We start from the raw sequence: 27,012 nt of genomic DNA on the forward strand, positions 1-27,012 counted from the left end.
TGAGGCAGGAGAATGGCGTGAACCCGGGAGGCGGAGCTTGCATTGAGCTGAGATCCAGCCACAGCACTCCAGCCTGGGTGACAGAGGGGAGACTCTGTCTCAAAAAAAAAAAAAAAAAAAAAAAAAGAACCATTGAATTGGTATGTAAAATACATCTCAATAAAGCTTTTTGTTGTTGTTGTTTTGTTTTGCTTTGTTTTTTGAGATGGGGTCTCACTCTGTTGCCCAGGCTGGAATGCAGTGGCGCAATCTTGGCTCACTGCAACCTCCGTTTCCTAGGTTCAAGCGATTCTCCTGCCTCAGCCTCCCGAGCAGCTGGGACTACAGGTGCATGCCATCACTCCCGGCTAATTGTTTGTATTTTTAGTAGAGACGGGGTTTCACCTTGTTAGCCAGGATGGTCTTGAACTCCTGACCTTGTGATCCGCCCGCCTCGGCCGCCCAAAGTGCTGGGATTACAGGCGTGAGCCACCGTGCACGGCCAAAGCTGTTTTTTTTTTAGAAATAGAAGTGCTTACAGATTTGTTTGAGCAGAATAGATACCCATGTTCAGAGAGAGAGGGACAGAGAGAGCCATTGAGAGGCAGAGAGTGCCGAATGTGAATTTGTGTAAATTGAAAATTTACAGTCCCTGTCCTTGAGATGGCTCTGGTTGTCTTGAATTTAGCTTTCCAGAGGAGGAGGTTCTCTTCCGCAGCAGTGTGGGAAAAAAATCTACCAGATTTGGACCAGAATGACTGCAATTTAGGTCAGAACATGATACTTAGAGGGAAAAAAGTAATCATGGCTTGAATAGCTGCCTTAAGGCCAGCTACAGGGTTGCAGGGGTCTGAGGAACCTTCCTTGTCAGAGCTCAGGATCCTTAGGGGTCCCCACAAGGGCGTGGAGGCTGTGACCATCATGAGTAGAAGAACCAGCTTCCGAAGGAACCCAGGATTGTTCTGGCTCTGGCTCCAGGTGCATATCTCTGCTTTCTGTGAGCATTGAATGGGAAATCACGTGTTAGCAGAATAAATCCCAGAATACACATTCAGGAGAAGATGGTTCCACATGGCACATAAGTCCTTTGCCTTGGTGATATTTGTCTGGCAGATGTCCTTAAGCCTTCCCATCAGGAGCTTTATTCTAAGGGTGGCTAACTGGCTGTTGAAGCCTCATCTCAGTAGTGTCTGTCTAGGATGGAAAATCACACCAGGTTCTGCTGGGCAAATCTCCCAGGTGGCGTATTGCTAGAGGAGAGCCCCACTGCAGAGGACACACTGTCCTGGCCACCGGTTTTGCAAACCATAGTGGAAGAAGGAGTTTGGGGTCACCAACCACTTCCTGGCTGACTGCCTGAGCCACATTATACAAGACTGTTTGTTGACTTAGTAATACTGAAGCCAGAGCTCACCAAGACTTTGACATCAAGCATTAAAGTGACTAATTCTTCTGTTTCCCAGCACTTTGACAAAGGGGCCTCTCTTAAAACTCCTCATCGGACATTAGTGGAAGTCGACTCATGTATCTAAACATGTAGCCAGCGTAAGTTCTTGGTCAGATTGACCCAATGACTTTTTTAATGTGTGTGTGTGTTTTTTAATCTTTTTAAGTTTGGGTGAAGTTTGACCTTCTGGAATTCCTGTTTATTCCTGAGCAAAGAAAAAAAAACATCATTCTTTTTTTTTTTTTTTTTTTTTGAGGCGGAGTCTCGCTTTGTCACCCAGGCTGGAGTGCAATGGCATGCGTGATCTTGGCTCACTGCAACCTCCGCTTCCTGGGTTCAAGTGATTCTCCTACCTCAGTCTTCCGAGTAGCTGGGATTACAGGCACATGCCACCATGCCCAGTTAATTTTTGTCTTTTTGATAAAGACAGGGTTTCACCATGTTGCCCAGGCTGGTCTCGAGCTCCTGACCTCAGGTGATCCGCCCGCTTCAGCATCCCAAAGTGCTAGGATTACAGGCATGAGCCACCACTCCTGGCCAAAATCATCATTCTTTAATTCCTTTGCATCATATCTGACCATCTTTAGGGTGTCGTTTCTTTCCCAGACTGAATCACCCAGATAAATAAGATTGGCCAAACAAATGTACTTTGATGATACCCTATAATAATGTTGTTTAAGTACTTAATCTAAGCCGCTTATCTCCAAAGACTGTTCCCCCGCCCCATGTCATCTTACACACACACACACACACACACACACACGTTCAGTTTCTGATTATATTTGCTGCATTAAGGCCAGATCCAGGTGTTTCTGCGCACTAGTTTGTGTGTTTTTATGTGAACATAACTAGTTTATGTATTTATTTATTTATTTTTGAGATGGAGTCTCACTTTGTCACCCAGGCTGGAGTGCAGCGGCATGATCTTTGCACTGCAACCTCCGCCTCCTGGGTTCAAGCAATTCTCCTGCCTCAGCCTCCTGAGTAGCTGGGATTACGGGTACCCACCACCACACCCAGCTAATTTTTATATTTTTGGTAGAGATGGAGTTTCACCATGTTGGCCAGGCTGGTCTCGAACTCCTGACCTCAGGTAATCTACTCACCTCGGCCTCTCAAAGTGTTGGGATTACAGGAGTGAGCCACTATGCCGGGCCAAAAAGTTCAATTTCTTAGAGATTAAATAACCCTTCAGGATTATAAAAGGAAATAATTAGGGAAAGGTCGATGTTCTGTCCCAGTAACAGAAGAAAGTGGTCCAGAAATTTTATGTCCCATCAAATGATCGATTTTACTTAAGTACTAAACCAAGTGACATTCTTCAGTTTAACTCTGATAAATGAATCATATACCTCTTTGCAAATAACTTTTGTAGTTCGTGCTCTAAAAAGAGAACCACCCCTACACTCCTGGAAATTATTCCTTTTAATGGCAGTAAAAACCTTTGGCTTTCAGAGGCGTCATCAGCAGAGATGTTAGTTCATGAGCACCTGTGAGTTTCTCAAAATTAGTATCTGAAAATGATGGGAACACACAAGCAGTACCATGTCTTTGGCACATTTAGTTGAAAACTTAAAATTCTTCAGGTGGAGGTAAGCAAATTGGAAGGTATTAAAAATGATCAGAATGTACTATTCAGAGTTATATATTTACCCTTCTCTCTGAGATGCCTGTGCCTTGGAAAACCCCAGCTCACTTTTACTAGCGGTGCCTCCAGATCCAGTTTCTAAACCACACAGCCAGATTAACATTATTGTTTTATAGTCACACTGCATGGGGACTAAAATAATTTTTTTTTTCAGAGACCAGGGTCTCACCATGTTGTCCAGGCTGGTCTCAAACTCCCAAGCGCAAGTGATCTACCAGCCTTGGCCTCTCAAAGTGCTGGGATTATAGGTGTGAGCCACTGTGCTTGGCTAAAATAAATATTTTTAAGTTTAACATGGTTATTATTTTGAAATTGGAACTCTAAAAGACTTTTCAACATTCAAAATGATCAAGAACGTTAAAAATAATGAAAAAAGCACCCCTAAACCTGCCCTAGATTCCCAGGGGAGATTCAAAGATGTTTTGCTTTGTATCGGCACTGTTGAAATAAACACGTTATCACCTAAAAGGAACTATTTGAAGGGGACTGCACTTTATTGGATGTGTATATCCTGGTGAGTTTTTTATTAATGTTTACTGTTTTTTAAAAAATGTGTTAAAATGGCTGGGCACGGTGGCTTACGCCTATAATCCTAGCACTTTGGGAGCCCAAGGCAGGCGGATTACTTGAGGTCAGGAGTTGGAAACCATGGTCAGGAGTTGGCCAACATGGTGAAACCCCATCTCTACTAAAAATACAAAAAAGTTAGCTGGGCGTGGTGGTGCATGCCTGTGACCCCAGCTACCCGGGAGGCTGAGGCAGGAGAATTGCTTGAACCCAGGGGGCAGAGGTTGAGGTGTGCCAAGATCACGCCACTGCACGCCAGCCTGGGTTACAGAGCAAGATTCCACCTCAAAAAAAAAAGAAGAAGAAGAAGAAAAATGTGTTAAAATACACATAACAACATTTGCCGTCTTAAACCTTTTTGAGTATACAGTTTTTTTGTTTGTTTGTTTGTTTGTTTTTTGAGACGGAGTCTTGCTCTGTCGCCCAGGCTGGAGTGCAGTGGTGCGATCTCGGCTCACTGCAAGCTCCGCCTCCCGGGTTTACGCCATTCTCCTGCCTCAGCCTCCCGAGTAGCTGGGACTACAGGCGCCCCCCACCACGCCCGGCTAATTTTTTGTATTTTTAGTAGAGACGGGGTTTCACTGTGTTAGCCAGGATGGTCTCAATCTCCTGACCTCGTGATCCACCCGTCTCGGCCTCCCAAAGTGCTGGGATTTCAGGCGTGAGCCACTGTGCCCGGCCTTAACCGTGTAACATTCTCATTCTTGTCAACTCTGTTAGTGATATCTACAAATAGAGCTTTCAACTCCCTATAGCCAATGACCTGGGCTTTATTAGATTTTATAGTACAATGGTCCTGTCACTTTCAAGGAGCAGTTTGTCATGAACACTATCCAAAAAAGTATCTAGAAAAACGTTGGTCTTCAGAGTTTCAATCCAGTCTGAGAAGCGTTTTCCTACTGGGGACAAAAGGTATTTATTTAACCCTTACTGTTACCAAAACATTACACATCCACAACACAGACGTTAAAGAAGGCCAGGCGGCTGGGCGCGGTGGCTCAAGCCTGTAATCCCAGCACTTTGGGAGGCCGAGACGGGCGGATCACGAGGACAGGAGATCGAGACCATCCTGGCTAACACGGTGAAACCCCGTCTCTACTAAAAAAAACTACAAAAAACTAGCCGGGCGAGGTGGCGGCGCCTGTAGTCCCAGCTACCCGGGAGGCTGAGGCAGGAGAATGGCGTGAACCCGGGAGGCGGAGCTTGCAGTGAGCTGAGATCCGGCCACAGCACTCCAGCCTGGGTGACAGAGCGAGACTCCGTCTCAAAAAAAAAAAAAAGGCCAGGCTTGGTGGCTCATGCCTGTAATCCCAGCACTTTAGGAAGTCAAGGCGGGAGGATCACTTGAGCCTAGGAGTTTGAGACCACCCTGGGCCACATAGTGAGACCCCATCTCTTCTGTGATACCAGGGATTTGGCTACTTTTGATATAAGAGTCAGTACTAAACTCCCTCTTTAAAAAATAAGATGGGCCAGGCGCCGTGGCTCACGCCTGTAATCCCAGCACTTTGCAAAGCTAAGATGGGCAGAACACGAGGTCAGGAGTTCGAGACCAGCCTGGTCAATATGGTGAAACCTGTCTCTATGAAAAATGCAAAAAGTAGCTGGGTGTGGTGTCGGGTGCCTGTAGTCTCAGCTACTTGGGAGGGTGAGGCAGAAGATTCACTTGAACCCAGGAGGCAGAGATTGCAGTGAGCCGAGATTGTGCCACTGCAATCTAACCTGGGCGACAGCAAGACCCCGTCTCAAGAAAAAAAAAAAAAAATGGTTGCCCGGACCAGTGGTTCACACCTATAATCAACACTTTGGGAGGATGAGGTAGGAGGATCGCTTGAGCCTAGGAGTTCAAGAACAGCCTGGCCAGCACAGTGAGACCCCGTATGTATTTATGTATATATTTTAAAAGTTATAGAAAACAGCGCTCTTATTAAATTGGTAATTAGCAATTAAAGTAGAAAAACATCATTGGATAGATGGCTGAGAAAAGGGATCTGTAATCACCTGCTTATCTGGACAGGTTTTTTCTTTCTTTTTTTTTTTTTTTTTTTTTTTAGAGATACGGTCCCACTCTGTTGCCCAGGCGCCATCATGACTCACTGTAGCCTCACACTCCTGGGCTTATGCTATCCTCCCGAGTAGCTAGGACCAACAGGCCTGCACCACCATGTCTGGCTAATTTTTTTCTTTTTGCAGACATGGGTTGGGAAGTGTCTTGTTACATTGCCCAGGCTGGTCTCGAATTCCTAGCCTCAAGCAATCCTCCTTCCTCGGCCTCCCAAAGTGCTGGGATTACAGGTGAGAACCACTACACCTGGCCTGGACAGGTAGTTTTGAAAACAGGGGTTATCACTAGAGAAGTTTGTGCTTGAGCCGAGGAGCATGTCGTCTGAAATGTGTACATTTCCTATAGTTAGTGCCCTGGTGGCATGGTCCTCCATCAAGAACATTTTGCTGAGTTTTCCCTAACTTGAAATAATAACAGTGATGCTGGTGCTGATGAAAAGACTGATGTGGCCCTTACATCCCACATGAATCATCATTCTGGATTATTGTAGCCTCCATAAAACTGACACAGTGGATGAAAGTGGTTTTTCTGAATACTTAAAAACGCTGTGAAAATGAGATAGGTTTAAAGATATAAATGTGATTTTTTAATCCTGCCCCTCACCCAAGTGCCAAGAGTTTGGTGACTAGAATTGCATTTAGTCTTCGGGGTACAGATTGTAGCTTGCAGGCTGGAGACTCAAACCTTAGCCTATTGAAGGCCATGACAAATGCTCATTTTTTGATACTATGTTTTTGCTGCTCATGAAGAGGCATCATGTTCAAAATGGAAAATCTTTAGATTCAGGACTTAATAGTTCACCTCTTTTGGATTGTGTTTGACGGAAACTTGGACACAGCTGAGTGTAATTATGCTTTTCAGCAGTGTGACTTATAGTACTGCAGATATGGGCATACTTTGAGATTTTTCTTTTTGCCAAAATGTGTCTGAAAAGGAGGTTGGTGGTGGTTGTGTGTGCATGTGTGTTTTTAAGGTAATTAGGCTATCAGGGGTCCAAATGGAATAATCCCCTTAAGCCTTTTCAAGAAAAACACTTTTGAAGGGGTAAGTATACTTAAAATTAGCCATTATTTACGTAGGTGCTCAGCTTTTTGACCATGTTCTCTAGGAGCTGTTTCTTTTACATTTTGGTTGTGTTTGTCGGAAACCATCTTTTTATTTTTTATTTTTCTTTCTTTCTTTATTTTTGAGACAGAGTCTCTGTTGCCCAGGCTGGAGTGCAGTGGCGTGATCTCAGCTCACTGCAACCTCTGCCCTCAGGTTCAAGCAATTCTTCTGCCTCAGCCTCCCAAGTAGCTGGGATTACAGGCACCCACCACCACACCTGGCTGATTTTTGTATTTTAGTAGAGATGGGGTTTCATCATGTTGACCAGGCTTATCTCAAACTCCTGACCTCAGGTGATCCACCAGCCTCGGCCTCCCAAAGTGCTGGGATTACAGGCATGAGCCACCACACCTGGCCTTATTTTTATTTTTTGAGATGGGGTCTCTCTCTGTTGCCCAAACCGGAGTGCAGTGGTGCAATCACTGCTCACTGCAGCCTTCACCTCCCTGAGCTGAAGCCTTAGCCTCCTGAGTAGCTGGGACCACAGGCATGAGCCACCGTGCCTGGCCGCGAACACCTTATTTTTTAAACAGGGAGTTTAGTACTGGTTCTTAGATCAAAAGCAGCCAGATCCCTGGTATCACAAAAGCTTCATCATGGATTCATCTATTTTTCATCTCCAGAATGCCACCTCAGTGCTGTCCTGGCCAACAATCTGTTCTCTAGACCTAGAGAAGGAACTGCCCCAAGGGTCTTCCAGGCCTCTCTCTTTTTGAGAAAAGTTAAGAACAAAGTAAAAAGATGCAGTAGCGAAATGACGTCGGGGTTAATGGATTGGGATTTTAGGGCTAGAGTCCAGGCTTTTGTAGCTCTCTGCTGCGTGCAGGATCTGCCCTGAACATCTCTCAAAATCATGGGCTGGGGTAAAACCTGCTCACCCTGGCTCAGACCAGAGGACTTTGCAGCCACCTCAAGACACATGTTTGGGTGTGTCTCATCTCCAATCAGGATGTTCAGCTTGCTTTCTGCTTTTCCTAGATCTTTTTGAATTGCGAATTTGGTCACAGCTGACCACTTGCTTTTGCATCAATACTTAAAAGTGTTCAAGGCCGGGCGTGGTGGCTCACGCCTGTAATCCCAGCACTTTGGGAGGCCGAGGCGAGCGGATCACGAGGTCAGGAGATCGAGACCATCCTGGCTAACACGGTGAAACCCTGTCTCTACTAAAAATACAAAAAATTAGCTGGGTGTGGTAGCGGGCACCTGTAGTCCCAGCACATGCCATACATGCCATACAGGCACATGCCAGCATACCTGGCTAACTTTTGTATTTTTAGTAGAGACGGGGTTTCACCGTGTTAGCCAGGCTGGTCTGGAACTCCTGACCTTATGAGATCTGCTCACCTCGGCCTCCCAAAGTGCTGGGATTATAGGCATGAGCCACTGCGCCCAGCAGAGGATAAGCTTTGATGGTTGGTTGTTCTCAGTTGGTCGTTGTCAACTTTCAATGGCCGGCCACTATGCTCTCATCTTCAAGGCTCTTGTCTCCTTTGAAAAACTTCTTTTTTTTTTTTTTTTTTTTTTTTTTGAGACGGAGTCTGGCTCTGTCTCCCAGTCTGGAGTGCAGTGGCCGGATCTCAGCTCACTGCAAGCTCCGCCTCCCGGGTTCACGCCATTCTCCTGCCTCAGCCTCCCGAGTAGCTGGGACTACAGGCGCCCACCACCTCGCCCGGCTAGTTTTTTGTATCTTTTAGTAGAGACGGGGTTTCACCGTGTTAGCCAGGATGGTCTCGATCTCCTGACCTTGTGATCCGCCCGTCTCGGCCTCCCAAAGTGCTGGGATTACAGGCTTGAGCCACCGCGCCCGGCCTGAAAAACTTCTTGAACCACCACTGCACTGTACATTCTGTAGCCATTCCTGGGGGCAAATGGGTTGTTGATGTTGAGAGTTGTCTCCACTGCTTTACCATGCATTTTGAACTTGAGTAAGAAAATTGTTCGAATTTGCTTTTTGTCTAACATCATTTCCATAGTCTCAAATAAATATAAAATAAACAGCAAGTCATAAGTCATTAGCAAAAAAAGTGAAAAAATGTGCGTTAAAATGATGTATAACATAACCACATTTATTTAAGAATGTATTCCAATATCAAACGGCAAATTCCAACGATGCAAAAATTTACCCCTGAAAAGAGGCATAGTCACTTTGAACTTGGTTTTTCTTTCATTTTACTCTACCTTCTTATTGATGAAACACTTTTGCATTTTATCTCCCTGAGCCAAAGTACCTGTAAGTTGCTCAGAGTTGGGGTTGGTGTAGTACTGTGGAAGAGTGTGGACACAGAAGATCTAGTCTGTCCTTGCTGTGTGGTATCAATGATTTGACTGAGAAAGACTCATTTTCCTGGGCCTCACCTGTCAATTTTCTCAACTGTCAAATGCCCTCTTTTGGCCTGTATTAGGGGCTGATCTCATGCAATACGGAGCCTACTCTGCAAATACAAGGGGTCGTGGTCATTGTCCATTTGTGGGGAGTGTGACAACACCTGGGGATCACGGTGGACTAGACACTGTCTCACACTTGAAAATGCCTTTATTTTAGGGGTACCCTCTAGTGCAATAGGTATTTTGGACTCTCTGCTTTCCAAATGGCCAATGGGAAATCCTGAGATGTCCATGGGATTCTAAGTTTGCCCAGTGGGAATGTTGTGTCATAGTCATAAAGGCTTAAGGATTACTTTATTTCCAGCCCTGCAGGGGCTATAAATTGCTACTTTAAATTTCATTCTCCAGCATCCTGATGTTTATGTTGCTATGGTGGTGTGTCTCTTGCTCGGGTGACAAGATTGCCATTGGAAATAGGCCAAAGTAACAGCCTAACAGGTGGCTGTGCTTTGGGAAGTCATTTGCAAAACTATTTTGTGAAGAAGTCTGGTGCAAATAAGTCACACGACTGTGCCCTTAACTGTAGTTTATAGTTTAGCATTTTTTTAAAACGCATTCCTCCCCATTTCCGTTTTATATATAGACTTTTTTCCTCTTTCAAGTAGTGCCACGCTGATTTCCTGTAGTAACACAAGGAAAGATTTCAGTTCATTTTATTTAGCAGTGGATGTCCTTTCCTTATTTTGTGTAACCGGAGCCCTCTTTCTAAAAATAACCCTTCTTTTCCTAATGTGATTCTTCTTATAGCTGATGTACTGTATTTAAATGAAAGGCCTATTTTTAACATGCCCATTTTAATTGATATGTATTTATTACATATAACTATATATAAAAAAATACATATATAAATATATAATAAAAGATTTCCCTGTAGGGTCTAATCCTTAGTGAATGTGGTAGCAGAAATTTTTCTTTACACTTTCACCTGCCAATTATGATTGTTTTCTTTCACTCTTTCTGTTTTTTTTTTTTTTTTTTTTTTTGAGATGGAGTTTCGCTCTGTCATGTCACCCAGGCTGGAGTGCAATGGCGCCATCTCAGCTCACCACATCACTGCAACCTCCGCCTCCTGGTTTCAAGCAATTCTCCTGCCTCAGCCTCCCAAGTAGCTGGGATTACAAGCATGTGCCACCACACCCAGCTAATTTTTGTATTTTTAGTAGAGACGGGGTTTCACCATGTTGACCAGGCTGGTCTCAAACTCCTGACCTCAAGTGATCCACCCGCCTTGGTCTCCCAAAGTGTTGGGATTACAGGCGTGAGCCACCGTGCCTGGCCAATTTTCTTTATTTTGAGATAAAATCATAGAAAGAACTTGAGTATTAAACCAGTTCAACTTCCTACCCACTTGAGAGTTCTTTCTATGATAATCTTGGGTGGCAATCATCTTGCTGGTATAAGCTGGGCTTAGTACCAGCTATCACTTAGGTGTGGGCTCTTTTTGGTGATATAACCTCTGCAGTTTTCCACTTTGATTTGTTGGAAGATGCTTTCTCATGTTTAATTGGTATCTGATTCCTTAAAGCTTTCAGGATTGTTTCTACCGCTATAGTGACACAAACACAAGCCCCTTCCTCATGCTGACTCTTTAAACATTTAAAGAAATCTATAATGTTGGCTGGGTGCGGTTGCTCTTGCCTGTAATCCCAGCACTTTGGGAGGCCGAGGCAGGTAGATCACGAGGTCAGGAGTTCAAGACTAGCCTGGCCAAGATGGTGAAACCCTGTCTCTACTAAAAATACAAAAATTATCTGGGTGTGGTGGTGGACGCCTGTAATCCCAGATACTCAGGAGGCTGAGGCAGAGAATTGCTTGAACCCAGGAGCCGGAGGTTGCAGTTAGCTGAGATCGTGCCACTGCACTCAAGCCTAGAGGACAGAGTGAGACTCCATCTCAAAAAAAAAAAAAAAATCTAGAATGTTGTCCTTTGGTCTTCTCTTCCACTGGCTTACTTTCAATTCCTTCAGATTGAATTTATGAAGTGCTTTTGTCTCCCTCACCATTCCTGTGGTTCCTCTTTCTTATTGTCCTTTAGAAAATATTGAACGCAATGCGTTAGAGCAGAGGTCAACCAACTTTTTCTGCAAACTGCCAGATAGCAATATTTGAGACTTGCAAGCCGTAAGGTCTCTGTTGCAACTACTCAACTCTGACCTTGTAACATGAAAGTAGGCATAGGGCAACATGTAAATGAATAGGCATGGCTGTGTTCCCATAACATTTTATTTATGGACACTGAAATTTGAATTTCATAAAATTTTCACATGCCACAAAATATTATGTGCCTTATGCTTTTTTTTTTTCCCAACCATTTAAAAATGCAAAAGCCATTTGTAGTTAGAGAGGCATACGAAAACAGGCTGTGGGCTGCGTTTGGCCCATGGGCTGTTATTGACTGATCTTAGATATTGGAAGACCAATGCTGAAATCACTGGAACTTCAGCGTTAACACTAGCACTGTCATTTTCAGAAGCTGCATCAAACTGCTGGCTGCTTCTGACAAGGTGGTCAGTTACACTTGATCTTCTCCACCCCCCGACTCCTCCCCCATTTCCTGACAAAGCTGTCTCTCTGACCTGTGGGTATGTGTTCTGCTAGAAACAAGCAGCCATACCACAGCAACCATAACCATAGGACTTTGAAACAAATGCAATGAATGGCATCCACTAGTTTCAAGTTTGACCACATGTTTTTATTGTTTGTTTTTTGAGATGGAGTCTCGCTCTGTTGCCCAGGCTGGAGTGCAGTGGCACAATCATTGTTCGCTGCAACCTCCCCCTCCCAGGCTCAAGTGATTCTCCTGCCTCAGCCTCCCAAGTAGCTGGGATTACAGGTGCCCACCACCATGACCAGCTAATTTTTATATTTTTAGTGGAGATGGAGTTACACTAAATGTTGGCCAGACTAGTCCGGAACGCCTGACCTCAAGTGATCTGCCCGCCTCGGCCTCCCAGAGTGCTGGGATTACAGGCATGAGCCACTGCGCCTGGACTGACCACATTTTTGATTCTTGCTTCTGTTATATCTATATTAACCATTCCTCTTAGCTGGGTGGCAGATGTGATAAGCATGCCTTTGTGTCTTTCTCTAAGTCACTGACTTTTCAGTAACATCTAAATCATAAAACATAGGTCTGGCCGGGTGCAGTGCTTGTGCCTGTAATCCCAAGAGGCCGAGGTGGGAGGATTGCTTGAGTCCAGCAGTTTGAGACTAGCCTGGGCAACATAGTGGGACCCCATCTCTAAAAAAAAAAAAAAAGTCATGACTGCTTTCCTTTGTTGCAGAAACCAGTAGGTATTTGGGTGTAGAAATGAAACCCTCAATTATATTCATCAAGGCTAAAAATGAACTATTCCCTACTTGCTCATTTGTTTTAATTTTAAAAATAAGCTTCTCATTAGATATTTTGAGAAACAGTTTAAGATTATAATTTCGTATGCAGAGGAGAAAATTTAGAAAATGGTGAAGCCAACTTTTTTAGTGTATAAACATTTAATTATAATTATATGTGTGTCTGTGTGGACATTTATTTAGCAAGGCTTTGCTTTAAGGGGAAGGGAAAACACAGAGGGCCAACATTTATGGAACATTCTAGTGGGCCAGGCCCAATGTCTTAATCATCTCATTTCAATTTTGCAGTTATCCTCCAAGGTGGATCCTAGTATCTTCATTTAACAGACATGGAAATTGAGGCTTAGAGGATTTGACAAAATTACCCCGATCATTAATGGCAGAGCTGGGTGTAAACCCTGGGCTTGGTCAGGCACGGTGGCTCACGGCTGTAATCCCACCTTTCTGGGAGGCTGAGGTGGGTGGATCACCTGAGGTCAGGAGTTTGAGACCAGCCTGGCCAACATCCTGAAACCCTGTCTCCACTAAAAATAGGAAAATTAGCTACGTGTGGTGGGCGGGTGCCTGTAATCCCAGCTACCTGGGAGGCTGAGACAGGAGGATCCCTTGAACCTGGGAGGCGGAGGTTGCAGTGAGCCGAGATTGCACCACTGCACCCCAGCCTGGGCGACAGAGCCAGGCTCCATCTCAAAACAAATGAACAAAGTTCCTGGGCTCTTTGGCTACAAATTCCATTCTAGCAACACCATTGTTTTGCATAACCAAAGAGAAGTTGATGTTAATTCATTGTCAAGTTATTTGTACCAATATCCTAAATATCCTAAAATGGGAATATGTTCCTCAGTTATTTACTGGAATGATAACATTTCTGGACATACATCTTCAAAACTGTAATGTAAATTAAGAATATGAATGTTCTCAGTGGAAAGAGACCATTCAAGTTAACATTATTTGCATTTGCCATTCTTTGGTAAAACCAGAAACATAGATACAATTTTAGATTACCTTCAAGCTATTATAAATCTTGAGGGAAACCTTGATTGATTTTTAGAAAACTATGTCTATCTAGACTGTATCTTGCAAACAGGCACTTTAAGATGTCATTATATGAATATTCAGAAACTAAGATGTAATAGAGCCTAGATGAGAATGTGTGATAATCTAAAGATCTCATTTAAGTCAGGGCTTTAAAAATACATGACTTCAAGTGAAAAACTAAGCCTTGTAAACAAGTTCTTTACAATTCACCAAGCATGCTCTAAACCTGCATCCCTCCTGAGTCCTTTAAAAGGAGACTTATAAAAGGGAGATGAAAGAGATTGTCAAAATATATTTTTGAAGCACAAAGTAAAACATATTTAATATTTTAATTGTATGAAATGAGTTGCTTAAACTAATAGCCACTGCTGGGAATGACAAAAGCTTGGCTAAGATTATTCTACGGGGAAGCTGGTTTATGGCTTTCTGGGGCCGGTGGCTGGGCATGGTTTAGATTATGGGTTCCTTGTAGGATTATGATTGTTATTGCCTCTTTTTTAACTCCCTGTAGGAGCTTTGATAGTGCTTTGCACATGGTGGTTGCTTAGTTGAGGTTGACTACCAGTTTATGGTCATTTAAATTCAGATTTAGGGCCAGCCACCGTGACTCACGCCTATAATCCCAGCACTTTGGGAGGCTGAGGCGGGCAGATCACCTGAGGTCAGGAGTTTGAGACTAGCCTGGCCAACATGGTGAAACCCTGTCTCTGCTAAAAATACAAAAATTAGCCAAGCATGATGGCACACGCCTATAATCCCAGCTACTTGGGAGGCTGAGGCATGAGAATCGCTTGAACCCAGGAGGTGGAGGTTGCAGTGAGCCAAGATCATGCCCACAGCACTCCAGCCTGGGCAACAGAGTGAGACTGTTTGAAAACAAAAAATTCGGATTTAGGGACGGGCACAGTGGCTAATGACTGTAATCCCAGCTACTGGGGAGGCTGAGGTGTGAGGATCACTTGAGTCTGGGAGTTCAGGGCTGCAGTGAGCCATGATTGTGCCACTGTACTCCAGCCTGAGTGACAGAGCAAGACCCTGTCTCAAAAAAAAAAAAAAAAAAAAAAAAAATCAGATTTAATTTTGTGTTGATCGTGGCTTAAAAAACAAGAAAAATATATTGCTGTTTTAAAATTCTTATTTTTTATTGGATATTGCACAGGTATGAATCAATTTACCCATAAATCTATTGTCCGGTTCAATAAGTAGAATGTTATGAGTATATTCAACATTTTCTTTCTTTCTGTTTTTTTGAGACAGGGTCTTCGCTCTGTTGCCTAGGCAGGAGTGCAGCGTCCTGATCTCAGCTTACTGCAACCTCTGCCTTCTGGGTTCAAGCGATTCTCCTGCCTCAGCCTCCCGAGTAGCTGGGATTACAGGCATGCTCCACCATGCTCAGCTAATTTTTTGTATTTTGTTTTTTTTGTATACTTTAAGTTCTAGGGTACATGTGCACAATGTGCAGGTTTGTTACATATGTATATGTGTGCCATGTTGGTGTGCTGCACCCATTAACTCGTCATTTACATTAGGTGTATCTCCTAATGCTATCCCTCCCCTCTCCCCTCTCCCCACAATATGCCCCGATATGTGATGTTCCCCTTCCTGTGTCCTAGTGATCTTGTTGTTCAATTCCCACCTATGAGTGAGAACATGTGGTGTTTGGTTTTCTGTTCTTGCGATAGTTTGCTAAGAATGATGGTTTCCAACTGCATCCATGTCCCTACAAAGGACGCAAACTCATCCTTTTTTTTATGGCTGCATAGTATTTCATGGTGTATATGTGCCACATTTTCTTAATCCAGTCTGTCACTGATAGACATCTGGGTTGATTCCAAGTCTTTGCTATTGTGAATAGTGCCACAATAAACATATGTGTGCATGTGTCTTTATAGCAGCATGATTTATAATCCTTTGGGTATATTTCCAGTAATGGGATGGCTGGGTCAAACGGTATTTCTAGTTCTAGATCCTTGAGGAATCGCCACACTGTTTTCCACAATGGTTGAACTAGTTTACAGTCCTACCAACAGTGTAAAAGTGTTCCTATTTCTCCACATCCTCTCCAGCACCTGTTGTTTCCTGACTTTTTAATGATTGTCATTCTAACTGGTGTGAGATGGTATCTCATTGTGGTTTTGATTTGCATTTCTCTGATGGCCAGTGATGATGAGCATTTTTTCATGTGTCTGTTGGCTGTATAAATGTCTTCTTTTGAGAAGTGTCTGTTCATATCCTTTGCCCACTTTTTGATGGGGTTGTTTTTTTCTTGTAAATTTGTTTGAGTTCTTTGTAGGTTCTGGATATTAGCCCTTTGTCAGATGAGTAAATTGCAAAAATTTTCTCCCATTCTGTAGTTGCCTGTTCACTCTGACGGTAGTTTCTTTTGCTGTGCAGAAGCTCTTTAGTTTAATTAGAGCCCATTTGTCAATTTTGACTTTTGTTGCCGTTGCTTTTGGTGCTTTAGACATGAAGTCCTTGCCCATGCCTATGTCCTGAATGGTATTACTTAGGTTTTCTTCTAGGGTTTTTATGGTTTTAGGTCTAACATTTAAGTCTCTAATCCATCTTGAATTAATTTTCGTATAAGGAGTAAGGAAAGTATCCAGTTTCAGCTTTCTACTTATGGCTAGCCAATTTTCCCAGCACCATTTATTAAGTAGGGAATCCTTTCCCCATTTCTTGTTTTTGTCAGGTTTGTCAAAGATCAGACGGCTGTGGATGTGTGGTATTATTTCTGAAGGCTCTGTTCTGTTCTATTGGTCTATCTCTCTGTTTTGGTACCAGTACCATGCTGTTTTGGTTACTGTAGCCTTGTAGTATAGTTTGTAGTATAGTACAGGCATCAGGTACATGATGCCTCCAGCTTTGTTCTTTTGGCTTAGGCTTGTCTTTGCAATTTTTTGTATTTTTAGTAGAGATGGGGTTTCGTCATGTTGCCCAGGCTGGTCTTGAACTCCTGAGCTCAGGTGATCCTCCCGCCTTGGCCTCCCAAAGTGCTGGGATTACAGGCGTGAGCCACTATGCCTGGCCCCTATTCAACATTTTGTATATGCCTCTTCTTGATCCCAGACCTTCTATACATATGGCATTATAGAGGATTTAGTTTTCAATAACTTGCTATTTTTTCCTGGTAAATTTTCAAAGAGATATCATTCACATGCCACAAAATTAATTCTTTTAAACAAATGTACAGATCGCTGGTTTTTAGTATTCTGAAGGTTGTGCACCCATCACCACTATTCAATTCTAGAATATTTTCTTTTCCTTTTTTGGAGATTGGGTCTTGCTGTGTTGCCTGGGCTGGAGTACAGTGGCTTTTCATAGGCGCGATCATCACGCACTTCAGCTTTAAACTCCTGGGCTCAAGCAATTCTCCTGCCTCAGCCTCCTGAGTAGCTGGATTTCAGGTGTGTGTCACCTTGCTTGGCTAATTCTAGAATATTTTCACTACTCCCAAAAGAAACCTCGTATCCATCGGCAGGCAGGAAACCATTTCCCGGTTTCCCCAACCACTGGCAGCTACTAATCTATACTTTCTTTTTTTTTTTTTTTTTTTTGAGACGGAGTCTCGCTCTGTCGCCCAGGCTGGAGTGCAGTGGCCGGATCTCAGCTCACTGCAAGCTCCGCCTCCCGGGTTTACGCCATTCTCCTGCCTCAGCCTCCCAAGTAGCTGGGACTACAGGCGCCCGCCACCTCGCCCGGCCTTTCTATCCTTACGGATTTGCCTGTTCTAGACATTTCATGTAAATGGAGTCATACAATGTGTGACCTTCATGTTTGGGTTCTTTTGCTTAGCATAATGTTTAATAAAACTGTGTGGTACAGCATGTACTTCATTCCTTTTCATGGCTTAATTATATATATAAGATTTTTGTTTGTTTGTTTGTTTTTTGAGATAAAGTCTGACTCTATCTAGCAGGCTGGAGTGCTTTGGTGAGATCTCAGCCCCCTGCAACATCCGCCTCCCAGGTTCAAGAGATCCTCCCGCCTCAGCCTCCCGAATAATTGGGATTACAGATGTGTGGCACCACGCCTGGCTAATTTTTGTATTTTTAGTAGAGGCAGGGTTTCACCATGTTGGCCAGGTTGGTCTCGAACTCCTGGCCTCAAGTCATCCCTCCATCTCTTCCTCCTAAATCGGTGGGATTACAGGTGTGAGCCACCATGCCTGGCCTCATGGCTTAATAATGTTTGATTGCATGGATATACAACATTTATATTATTGGACATTTGGGTTGTTTCCAGTTTTTGGCTATTATGAACAACGCTGCTATGAACATTCACGTACAAGCTTTTATTCAATCACTTGTTTTCAATTCTTTGGGACATATACCTAGGGGTGGAATTGCTGGGTCATGTGTAATTCTATGTTTAGGTTTTTGAGGAACTGCCAAGCTGTTTTCCACAGTACCTGCACCGTTTTACATTCCCACCTACAGTGTACGACGGTTCCAGTTTCTCTGCATCCTGGTCAGCACTGTACTTTCTGTCTTTTTGGTCCTAGCTATTCTAGTAGGTGTGAAGTGATATCTCATTGTGGTTTTGATTTGCATTTCCCTAATGACGAATCATGTTGGAAATCTTTTCATCTACCGGCAATTTGTATATCTTCTTTGAATAAATTTCTGTTCAAATCCTTTGTCTAGTTTTCAGTTGGGTTACATGTCTTCTATTGTTGAGTTGTAAAACTTCCTCATATGTTCTTGATGCTAGACCCCCATCAAATATTTGATTTACAAACATTTTCTTCCATTCTGTGGGTTGTCTTTTCACTTTTTCATAGTGACCTTTAAAACACAAAAGTTTAGGCCGGGCGCGGTGGCTCAAGCCTGTAATCCCAGCACTTTGGGAGGCCGAGACGGGTGGATCACGAGGTCAGGAGATCGAGACCATCCGGGCTAACACGGTGAAACCCCGTCTCTACTAAAAAATACAAAAAACTAGCCGGGCGAGGTGGCGGGCGCCTGTGGTCCCAGCTGCTCGGGAGGCTGAGGCAGGAGAATGGCGTAAACCCGGGAGGCGGAGCTTGTAGTGAGCTGAGATCCGGCCACTGCACTCCAGCCTGGGAGACAGAGCGAGACTCCGTCTCAAAAAAAAAAAAAAAAAAAAAAAAAAAACACAAAAGTTTTAAATTTAAAAAAACTAAAATAAGGCCGGCGTGGTGGCTCACACCTGTAATCCCAGCACTTTGGGAGGCCGAGCTGGGCAGATCACCTGAGGTCAGGAGTTTGAGACCAGCCTGACCAACATGGAGAAACCCTGTCTATACTAAAAATACAAAATTAGCCAGGTGCGTGTAATCCCAGCTACTCGGGAGGCTGAGGCATCAGCCTGAATTGCTTGAACCCAGGAGGCAGAGGTTGTATGAACCGAGATCACGTCCAGCCTGGGCAACAAGAACGAAACTCCATCTCAAAAAAAAAAAAATCTAAAATAAATTATTTTTTACATCAGATAGGCAATGTGCTGATGTCATAATAAGGTTTGAGAGAGGCACATCGTGTGAAACCCAATCTCTGTGCTTGTGAACCACAAAAGGTTCAAAAGTTTTATTTTATTTTTTGAGACAGAGTCTCGCTCTGTTGCCTAGGCTGGAGTGCAGTGGGGCAATCGTGATTCAACCGCAACCTCTGCCTCCCCAGTTCAAGGTATTCTCCTGCCTCAGCCTCCCAGTAGCTGGGATTATAGACATTCACCACCACGCCCAACTAATTTTTTTGTAGTTTTAGTAGAGACAGAGTTTCACCACGTTGCCCAGGCTGGCCTTGAACTCCTGAGCTCAGGCAATCCGTCCAACTCAGCCTCCCAAAGTGCTAGGATTACACGTGTGAGCCACCTTGCCTGGCCTAGGATCAAAAGTTTTTTTTTTTTTTGAGACGGAGTTTTGTTCTTTTTGCCCAGGCTGGAGTGCAATGGCGCGATCTCAGCTCACTACAACCTCCACTTCCTGGATTCAAGCAATTCTCCTGCCTCGGCCTCTCGAGTAGCTGGGATTACAGGCATGCGTCACCATGCCTGGCTAATTTTTGTATTTTTAGTAGAGACGGGGTTTCTCCATGTTGGTCAGGCTGGTCTTGAACTCCCGACCTCAGGTGATCCACCTGCCTCGGCCTCCCAATGTGCTGGGATTGCAGGCGTGAGCCACCGCACCTGGCCAAGTTTTTTTTTTTTTTTTTTTTTTTGAGATGGAGTCTCACTCTGTCGCCTAGGCTGGAGTGCAGTGGCATGATTTGGCTCACTGCAACCTCCACCTCCCGGGTTCAAGTGATTCTCCTGTGTTAGCCCCCCAAGTAGCTGGGATTACAGGTGCGTGCCACCACGCCCCACTAATTTTGTACTTTTAGTAGAGGTGGGGTTTCACCATGTCGTCCAGGCTGGTCTCAAACTCCTGACCTCAAATGATCCACTCACCTTGGCCTCCCAAAGTGCTGGGATTACAGGCATGAGCCACTGCGCCCGGCCCAAATCATTCATTTCTTTATGGCTAAAAAATAGTATCCTTTGTATAAATCTGCCATGATGTATTTATTTATTCTTCGTTCCATACAGATTGGGTTGTTTCCAGAGGTTGCTATTATGAACACTGTTGCTCTGAACTCACTTGAATGTGCATGCATGAGTTTCTTTCCAGGGTATGCGCCTAGAAGTGTAGTGTGTGCACGTGTTTTCCAAAGCGATTGGCATACTTACGCTCCTATCAGCGATGTGTCAGAATTACATTTTGGAAAACAGTTTTAAGCATTGTGTTTGTTCTGTCTCTCATTGAAAAAAGTCATTACTAAAAAGAAACAAGTGGTATTTGCAAGTGAAATTTGCCTTTTAGGCTTCTGATATTTTATTAGCAAGAATTAAGCAAAAGGCCAATAGCTTGAGAACGTAGTATGCAATTAGTATCTCTTTGTTTTGTTTAATTTATTTTATTTTTTCACAGTGAAGACTTAACTATCTCTTTACATTTTAAAATATTAATGTGGAGCTTAAACAGGTCTTTGGCTGGTTTGTTTGTTTTTGAGACAGTCTCGCTCTGTCGCCCAGGCTGGAGTGCAGTGGCCGGATCTCAGCTTACTGCAAGCTGTGCCTCCCGGGTTTACGCCATTCTCCTGCCTCAGCCTCCCTAGTAGCTGGGACTACAGGCACCCACCACTGCGCCCGGCTAATTTTTTGTATATTTTAGTAGAGATGGGCTTTCACCGTGTTAGCCAGGATGGTCTTGATCCCCTGACCTCGTGATCCGCTCGTCTCGGCCTCCCAAAGTGCTGGGATTACAGGCTTGAGCCACCGCGCCTGGCCTCATACTATCTTTCTTTTATGACCTTAGGCAAGTCAATGGAATTGTCTGTGACCACAGTTTCCTTATTTATGAAATAAGAAGCCTGAGATTCAGATCACACATGGAAGTGCCTCACCCTTGCCTGACCCTCAGTAGGGACTTAGTGAATAGCCATTAATACTGCTCCTACAAATAAACCTTTCCAAACTGAGCACAGGACTTGGCCTGGAGCCTGGGGCAGGGTTTAATGTGTGCTGAGGATCGGGTAATTTTTCTGGGGGGGATGAGAAACATGGTGGTCAAAATTCCAAGTAGATACTGACAAAACTAGGTGCTGATGGCACAAGTTCCAGGAGCCTTGGAATTAGCCAAGTTCTCCAACTCGACTAGAGACTAGGTTAAAATCTCAAAGACCTCATCCCTCATCTCTGTAATTAGGCTCGTGATTGCTGTGACCTTACCTTAAATAAGCCCTGATTTAACCTGAAAGAGAAGAAATTAGAACATGACAAGGTCTGCTGTTTCACCTTCTTACATATTTATCTTTTTTTTTTTGAGACGGAATTTCACTCTTGTTGTCCAGGCTGGAGTGCAGTGGTGTGACCTCGGCTCACCGCAACCTCCGCCTCCCGGGTTCAAGTGATTATCCTGCCTTAGCCTCCCAAGAAGCTGGGATTATAGGCGCCTGCCACCACGCCCGGCAATTTTGTATTTTTAGTAAAGGCAAGGTTTCTCCTTGGTGTCCAGGCTGCTCTTGAACCTCTGAGCTCAGGTGATCCGCCCGCCTCGGCCTCCCAAAGTGCTGGGATTACAGGCGTGAACCACCGTGCACTGGCCTTCATATTTCTCTTTATACTTGACTTCATTTTTCCGTATGTTTCCCATTTGCAAGTTACTTTCTAGTTCTTATCGATCGTCTCCTTATTACTGTTTTTTCCACCATAATGAGTTGGCTGCTAGATAATACCTTCGGTATTTTTGAGAATCTGAGAATGATGGAGGAGAAATGGAAAGATAGGAATAGAAAGAGATTACATTAGGAATTAAATTTCTTGTTCCTCTTTTTCTGATATGAAACCAAATTGGAGGTTAGATCATCCAGAAAGAGAATTCAGTGTTTTCCAGTTTTCCAACCTGCTTGCTCATAAGAATGACTTGAGTGGTAGATCTTGATTCAGTAGTTCTGAAGATAGCACAAAGAATTTGTATTTTTAGCAAACGCTCTCCATGATTATAGTATTATATGGGAATTACACTTAAACCTTCTTTAAATAAAGCCCCCAAGTTTGACCCATTAGCTTAGCTACAGAATTACTGAATATTTTTAGTATGGCAATACTGTCAAGGAAAAGTACTTTATAATGTGCTTTATTTCCTTCCTTCCTTCCTTCCTTCCTTCCTTCCTTCCTTCCTTCCTTCCTTCCTTCCTTCCTTCCTTCCTTCTTTCCTTCCTTCTTTAGTATGGAAAAGTTTAAGGCTATATGAAAAATAGAGAGAATGGGGCATCTCTCTAGGCTCAGCCTGTGTGTCCTCATTGCTGTCATGCTGGCCATTGTTCTCTGTCGCTGTGCCCAGGCCCTGAGGCCTCCTGCACTTCTATCCCCACCACCACTATCCAGTCAGTTTGCTGCTGCTTCCGTGGTTCGTATGAGGCACATGAGGAGTTTGATGCATGCTGGATGACATGCTTCAACAAGCCAGAGATAGACACCTGGGAACTGCATAAATAATTGAACACACTTGCTGGCTATGATCTGCTTCCAGAACCCCAAATCATTGATGTTGCTTTGCAGGCATACAGACAGTTCAATGCTTTTGCTAGGGCAGTTTGCATCCTAGAGGTTGTTAAAGACAATGCAGGACCTCATAAGAAAAATCTACCCCGATGTCATCCAGGAACTCAGACCAACTTTAAATGAATTGGGAATCTCCACTTCAGAGAACCTGGGCTTGGACAAAGTGTAAACCCCATGGACAAGCATCCCAAGGATTTATTGGTATTGCTACTTGATTGTAAACAGTCCCCTGGAAATGCTGATGATAACATGTTACCTTATTTGAACACCTTTTTCTTTATTAAATACCAAACCATGCTATGGTAACTTGGACTTTAATAAAAGGGAAATGAGTTTGAACTGAAAAAAAAAAAATAGGCAGGCCGGGCGCGGTGGCTCAAGCCTGTGATCCCAGCACTTTGGGAGGCCGAGACGGGCGGATCACGAGGTCAGGAGATCGAGACCATCCTGGCTAACACGGTGAAACCCCGTCTCTACTAAAAACTACAGAAAACTAGCCGGGCGACGTGGTGGCGCCTGTAGTCCCAGCTACCCGGGAGGCTGAGACAGGAGAATGGCGTGAACCCGGGAGGCAGAGCTTGCAGTGAGCTGAGATCCGGCCACAGCACTACAGCCTGGGTGACAGAGCGAGACTCCGTCTCAAAAAAAAAAAAAAAAAAAGGCAGAATGGTGTGATGGACTCCTGTATACCCTCAACCTAGCCTTATCAGTTTTCAAACCATGGCCAAGTAAGAGGCACTTTTGAAAGAGAACATAGGAGGAGTTACCAAAGAGTAAAGGCAGAAATTAAAAGCAACTGTGCCTGCTTTGTTTAGAATACTCAAAACCTGGAAACAATCCAGATACCCACCAATAGGTGAATGCATCAAACAATTGTGGTATATCCTTTCAATGGAATACTATTCAGCAGTGAAAAGGAATGAACTGTTTATACATACAACATGCAAGAATTGAAACATAATTATGCCAAATGAAAAAAGTCCCCCCCCATATATACTGTATGCATCTATGTATATAAAATTCTGGAAAATTATACGTATGTAAAATTCTAAAGGTCTGCAAACTGCATTCCAAGGGCCAATTCCAGCCTGTCACCTCTTGTAAAGATTTTATTGGAACACGGGCACACTCAAGGTATTGCCTATGGCTGCTTTTGTGTTACAATGGCAGAGTTGAGTAGTGGCCACAGAAGCCATATGGTGTGCAAAGCCAAAAATATTTACAATCTGACTTTTTTGTTTAAAGTTTGTCAACCCCCAGGGGTTGAAACAGACAGTAAACAACACAAAATAAATACAAACAGATAGGAATAATGACAAATCACAATCAATGCCATGTCAATAGAGAATATCTGGGACAAAGGGGAAGGTCCAGTGGAATTGAAATACTCATCAGTTTCTGAGTGTGTTTTGTAGAGTTTTTCTGTTTCCGTGTCTTTGCACATTCTTTATTTTTATTTTTTGAGACAAGGTCTTGCTCTGTCACCCAGGCTATAGTGCAGTGGTGTGATCTTGGCTCACTGCCACCTCTGCCTCCTGGGTTCAAGCTATTCTCGCATTTCAGCCTCCTGAGTAGCTGAAACTGCAGGTGTGTGCCACCAGGCCCGGCTAATTTTTGTACTTTTTGTAGAGACAGGGTTTCATCATGTTCACCAGGCTGGTCTCGAACTCCTAAACTCAAGCCATCCACCCTCCTCAGCTTCTCAAAGTGCTGGGATTACAGGCATGAGCTATCATGCCTGACCTCTTTGCACATTCTCTTGATCTGTTATGCTGTTTGTTGCCATCTACTGTTGTCAAAATTCTACCTACCCTTCAGGGTCCAACTGAAATGCCACATTCCCAGGAAAGGTTTTTCTCATCTTCCCCATCATACTTCATTTCTCTCCTGCCCTTCTGTAGCTCAGGACCCTCTCTAGGTGTCACTCCCAATTAGATTGTAAGTTTCCTAACAAGACCCACGTCATCGTCTCCAAATCCTTTGGGTCAGCACAGCCTCTTTTATATTACGAATCTAAGCCCCTTTGTGTGACATTTAAAGTCCGCCTAGACTGACTCTGTTCAGCCTCATCCTCTGCCCTTCCCTTGTGTCCTGGGCTCTGGCCAAATCAAACCACCGTTCCCCAAATGTACTATGTAGTTAACTTTTAATATTGCTTCTTTTTATTGCCTTGGTTCTCTCAAAAATCAGAGTTAATGGAATGTTGGCTATTACAGTTACGTGGACATGGTTATATAATGGCCTTGGCGATGCCCTTAATAAATGAGATCTAAAATGTTACATCTTTTGGAACCCAGAAACTCATTCTAACTTTATTCTACCTGAAGCTTTATAACATTTTCTGAAGATCATGTTGTACTCTTCTCTCTTCTTTCATCTAGATGATTTGGTCAACAGTGATAAAATTCCAACTTAGACTTGAGAAATATGCAAGAGTCATGTCTTTCAGAATGAAAACAGTGACTTTTGAAAATCACGCTTGCCTAAAAAAAAAAAAAAAACCTGAGTATGGTTTATATTTACTACATGTGTAAAAATGTACTGCCATTCTTCTTTCTTCTTTGCTCGTTAGGTTGAAGAACAATTGTAAAAATTGAAGGCATGGCATTACCGCTGTTATGTATAGATTCATATGGAAAATAGCACGTGGGGGGTGGCTAATGACTGGCGTCTTATGGACCCAGGTACTTACTAAAAAATTCACTTAATTTTAGACATAAGACTTGGTCCTTTTTTTGTACGTAAATTTAAATCTCCCTTTCCTTGTTTACATATATTGCTTTTTTTTTTTTTTAGACAGAGTCTTGCTCTGTTGCCCATGCTGGCGTGCAGTGGTGCAATCTCAGCTCACTGCAACTGCAACCTCTGTCTCCTGGGTTCAAGCCGTTCTCCTGTTTCAGCCTCCTAAGTAGCTGGGATTATAGGTGCCAGCCACCACACCTGGCTAATTTTTGTGTTGTTAGTAGAGACGGGATTTCACCATTTTGTCCAGGCTGGTCTCGAACTCCTGATCTCAAGTGATACTCCTGCCTCTGCCTCCCAAAGTTCTAAGATTATAGGCATGAGCTGCCACGCCCAGCCCATGTATTGCTATTTTATTTACAATGCACTGTCAGATGGCAGATGCAGCATATTTCTGCCTGCATCCTTTGGCCCCCACCTCTTCTCCTGGTTCCCAGGTGCAGGGATGCTGTTGCACTGGGGTAGGGACCTGGCATACTTGAGAAGTGCAATTTTTGCTGAACCACATTCCTCTTTTATGCAATTTGGCACCTATGTCATCATTCAAGAACAACTTATATCAACGCTCAGTGCCCTTAAAAGGAAATGGTTACAACATTCAACATTATCTCTCTTTTTTTTTTTTTTTTTTTGAGATGGAGTTTCGCTCTTGTTGCCCAGACTGGAATGCAATGGCGCAATCTCGGCTCACTGCAACCTCCGCCTCCCGGGTTCAAGTGATTCTCCTGCCTCAGCCTCCCAAGTAGCTGGGATTACAGGCATTCGCCACCACGCCCGGCTAATTTTGTAGTTTTAGTAGAGGCGGGGTTTCTCCATGTTGGTCAGGCTGGTCTCAAACTCCCGACCTCAGGTGATCTGCCCTCCTCGGCCTCTCAAAGTGCTGGGATTACAGGTATGAGCCACCGTGCCTGGCCAACATTCAGCATTCTCTTTAAAAAAATTTTTTTTGAGACATGGTTTTGCTCTGTCACCTAGGCTGGAGTACAGTGGCGTGATCATAGCTCACTGAAGCCTTGAACTCCTGGGCTTGAGTGATCCTCCTGCCTCAGCCTAGTAGCTAGGACTGCAGGCACATGCCACCATGCTTGGCTACGTTTTTACATTGTTTTGTAGAGATAGGTCTTGCTATGTTTGTCCAGGCTGGTCTCAAACTCCTGGCCTCAAGCGATCCTCCTGCCTCGGCCTCCCAAAGTGCTGAGATTACAGGTATGAGCAGCTGCACCAGGTCCACATTCAGCACTCTCTTGATTCTTGAGCCCACCATGGTGTCAGCAAGGAAAGAGAGGCAGAGGTAATTTAACCTACATATAATTTCTTGGTTGCCAGTCTCCCTGAGTCTTCTCCATTGTCCTGCAGATCTGTAGTGTTTAAAGGCCTGAATTGAATCTCTTGTATTTTCTGTAAAATTCTGATATTCTCTGCTGTGGGTCATATTTATATTTGCACAGCTCTTAAGTTATTTCTCAATCAGCTGTCTCCCAGTAGCATACCTTTGCAACTGGTACAATTGAAGAGGTTTCCCTCAGACATGGGAGCTCTGACTGCTTGAAGTCAATGGAGGCTGGGTGCAGTGGCTCATGTCTGTAATCCCAGCACTTTGGGAGGCTGAGGCAGGAG

At 43.9% G+C, this 27,012-nt stretch overlaps 1 protein-coding gene and 1 pseudogene across 2 annotated transcripts in view; one reads left to right on the forward strand and one right to left on the reverse strand.

Moving 5' to 3' along the window:
* Positions 1-27,012, forward strand: part of PITPNC1 (phosphatidylinositol transfer protein cytoplasmic 1) — a 325,500-nt gene that overhangs the window by 12,575 nt on the left and 285,913 nt on the right. The window lies entirely within an intron of this gene.
* On the reverse strand, positions 19,036-19,128 carry LOC115895070 (annotated as a pseudogene).

Source organism: Rhinopithecus roxellana, chromosome 19, assembly GCF_007565055.1.
Source record: "Rhinopithecus roxellana isolate Shanxi Qingling chromosome 19, ASM756505v1, whole genome shotgun sequence".
NCBI classification, from domain to species: domain Eukaryota; kingdom Metazoa; phylum Chordata; class Mammalia; order Primates; family Cercopithecidae; genus Rhinopithecus; species Rhinopithecus roxellana.